Here is a 3835-nt window from a genome sequence, read left to right as displayed (position 1 = left end):
GCAATCAATTCTTAGTTTTAGAAATCTTCTTTCTTTTGTGGGTTTTTTTTGGGTTTAGAGTTAAACCCATTTATACTTTTTATTTTATACAAATCCATTTTCAATCCATCTTAGTCTAAACTTCATCCAATATCCACATTTAATCCATTTTTTTTAATCCAATCCAATTTCATAATCCATTTAGTTTAATTCAACATCTAAATCCCATTCAACCCCATTTTACAATTTAATCCATCTTACATTTTAATCCATTTATCCATCCAAATAACCATTTAGGTTCAAGAATCCATAATCATTTCTTCAAAATCCAATTCTCCATAAAAATCCATCTTAACCCATATCCAATCCCTAAAAGCCCATGTGATCCATTTTATTAAAATTAACCAATCCACATTAAAAATCCAAAAATCCAAAAATCCAAATATCCAATTAATCCCTTTTACCATTATCCAAATCCATGTCCATTTGACCGACTACCCATTTTTTATTCATTATCCAATTTAATGGCCAATTATCCATTTGTCCCATAATCTACATCCATAACCATTTAGGTTCCTTGCTAATGTCCAAAACAATGCATAAGCCCATTTATTTTTTTAACTTTCAATTAACCACATCCAATGATAAACCAAATTACATGTCCATCCAAAGCCCAAGTCAGCATAGCAGGAAATTGAAAGTAATGCTCCACAAAAGCTGCTACCATGACTCATTAAAACGCAGGTGGAATGCAAACAAAAGTGTGAAAATGTAGCAGTCCATAACCAAAGCATAAAGCTGCAGCGAAAACAGAAAATTAAAAGCGCCAAGCTGAAGAGCTACTAAACGCAGCAATTAAACCGTAAACGACACGCGAAATGCAACGGCAATTCAAACATACTGTAAGCCATAAACGACGTGAGCTCACAATTGGAAAGTGCAAAGCAAGCTAGCTAACATTGTTAAGCCAAGCGGGAAAACAACGTCGATGCAAAAATGCATCCAAGGTGCGTAAGCCAACAAGCTACAACGCAAATGCTTAACATATAAGCCGACGCGTTTTGGCATGAACGACGACGTGAACCACAGCAACAAGCTGTAGCAAGCTTCATGAACGCAAGGCAAGTGAAGCCAAGTCCATAAGCTGCATAAATCACTGCTGCAACGTGACGGAAATAAGGTTCAAAAACGCAGCCATGAGACAACAGGCTACAACTCAAGCCGAAAGCAAACAAGCTGCTAGCCAAAGGCACTCCAAACGCGAACCAACGGTATAACCTTGAAAGAGCGGCAAAAAGAAATTGAATAACAGAAAAACAAACTTCTAATCTCACTCTCCATCACTCTATAAATTCATCAATCTTCACCTCTCTCAAGGCTTCCAGATTCTTCTTCTTCTTCCCTCCCTCCAAATTCTAACAAACTTCACAATCACAATCTAGAATCCACCTTCAACCTCCATTGAACCAACACACTGAACCTTCCATTGGTAACACTCAACACCATAAACTCCAATCCCTCTTCATAATCACCTTCATCGATAACATAATCGAAACACTAGAAAAGCTTCACAAAAGAATTGAGGAAGAAGCTTCGTAACAGAAGCAATTCGCAACAGAATAAAGTAGCGAAAAAGCTTGAAAGTACCTTTCCGGAATTGAATCGCTTCCGATCATTGTCTTCACTTCGAGCCTCGTCGCCATTCGCTCTGTTGCGAGCATCATCGTTCATCACTCGGTTTCGATCGCCGAAGTTTGCTTCATTCAATCAACACCCGAATCCGCTTCATCTCCCTCAATGACTACGACTACTCATCGTCAACAAACAACAACTTCGCGCCGATGATCTGAAGATCGTACGAAGCCATAACCACGCGGTGCATCAACATACGGATCCGACGTGTCCAGTCGCCATTGACTTTGATTCTCGCAACAGCAACCACACGCAGAGGAGGAAGAAGTCCGAAGTGAAGCGGAAGAAGAAAGATCATACGTGGTAAGCGCTTTTCCATAAGTGCTTTTTCTTCTTTCTTTCCTTCAGTAAACTCTTGTTACGTTTGGATTTGGTCACACCTTGACTGTTTGGGCCCAAGGCCCAAACAGGTCTGTTCACAATGCATACACCTTCCACTGGCCAGCACACCTCCCATGCGATTGGGCTTATTATTTTTCAGTTAGGCTCATCCTGATTTTCTGTGTAGATTTAATTGTTAATCTTGATTTAGAAGTTTAATAGGTGATGTTTGATTAGGATTTTTTAGAGATTTATTAGGAATGTTGATTTAGAATATTAATTAGATTAGTAATTAGAATCTTAAATCTAATTAGTATTAGAAATCTTATTAGAAATATTAATTAGAAGCTAATTAGAAATTTTAGAAAATATTAGATAATTGTTTAGAGCTTAATTTTCGACATTTGTTTAGAATTGGTAATTATTTAGATTGATATTTGGTTAATTACTTAGAATTAGTTTGCTAATTTTAGATTTCATTGTGATATTGTTTTAATTTTAGAATCAATTTTGATTAATTTCGAGAAATATTTTGTTAATATTTTAGGATTTTATTTTGATAATTGTTTTCTTGAATATTTGCTACTTTAATCTAACATCTAACATTTAACACCTAACTTCTAATTCTTTAATTTTTGATTCTAACATTTAATTTCTGCATTTTTAACTTCTAACTCTTTACTTTTTCGCATCTAACTTTTAAATTCCGCAATTAACTTCTAACATTTATTTTTGTCAAATTTACTTTACAATTGCTTTTATTTGCTTTATATTCCATATTGCACATATTCATCTCATTCTAAAATGAACATAAAAAAGGCAAATACTTAAAAAATACAAAAACAAGATAATTCCTTAGCATGCAATGGACATTGGACAATGGACTTAGAGACTCATTAGGACCCTTTGCAAAAGGCCTTGGACAATCATTCAACCCAAACATGGAAAGGAGCATTCAAAGAAAAAATTGTAATCTTTTACTTGCTTTCTAGTTTATGACACAATTGCACACACATGGCTTTCTCTTGGGCTACCTGACAATGAGATCTTTTATTTCTTGCAATCCCTTGTACTTTACATGTACCCCCTCCCTTTTCCGATGTACGCATTTACTTACTTTCTTGTATTGCTTGATTAGATACTCCTTAGGCATTAGGAACGCACACCACTCAAAATCAATAATCAAACCCTTGATTCAACGTCAAGTGGTCTTTTTCAAATCAAATTCAATAAACAAACCATTAATCCAACGTCAAGCGGCCTTTTCCAAATCAAACTCAAAAAACATAATAAATGGTGATTAGGATCGTACGTCACGAACCTTAAGTGATAAAGAAGGGATGAGACTGGAGTTTTTCTACACTCATTCTGAATGCTTCGAACACAAGACATTTGGCTTGACCGTTTGAGGTATTCACCTTTATCCATAGTCTTTAGTGCGATTCGAAATCAATAACACTTTCTCAAAACTTAAAAACAATTTAACGCATTCAAACCTTTTGTTTGAGCCTTAGGGAGACACACTCGAAAACCCTTCTTCAAGGTAAATAAAATCAACCACGAACTACGAAGGCTCTGATTTCTCACTTCAACAAGTGGGCATACGTAGGCACGAGGATCCAATCCTTGGCGAGCACACTAATTTAAAATCTACCTCCACTTCGCAAATCTTTGGCAAGCAAACATTCGATAAGTAATACACATGTAAGCGCAAACATCCTAGATGGTTCCCATGGAGTACCATGGATGTGAGGGGTGCTAATACCTTTCCCTTGCATAACCGACTTCCGAACTTGTTCGTGGTTGCGACGACCATACTTTGGGGTTTTCTCGATATTTTCCC

General features: G+C 36.3%; 1 long non-coding RNA gene across 1 annotated transcript; it reads right to left on the bottom strand.

Moving 5' to 3' along the window:
* Positions 1-563: 563 nt before the first annotated feature.
* Positions 564-2146, bottom strand: LOC127106819 (uncharacterized). Its single transcript, XR_007795504.1, has 2 exons — positions 1627-2146; positions 564-777 (listed from the first exon to the last, which is right to left on the bottom strand). It is a non-coding gene; the product is annotated as an uncharacterized LOC127106819 (long non-coding RNA).
* Positions 2147-3835: the final 1689 nt, after the last annotated feature.

Source organism: Lathyrus oleraceus, chromosome 7 (assembly GCF_024323335.1).
Source record: "Lathyrus oleraceus cultivar Zhongwan6 chromosome 7, CAAS_Psat_ZW6_1.0, whole genome shotgun sequence".
Classification (NCBI taxonomy): domain Eukaryota; kingdom Viridiplantae; phylum Streptophyta; class Magnoliopsida; order Fabales; family Fabaceae; genus Lathyrus; species Lathyrus oleraceus.
The sequence above is the reverse complement of the archived record's forward strand: the minus strand, read 5'-3'. Positions and strand labels throughout refer to the sequence as shown.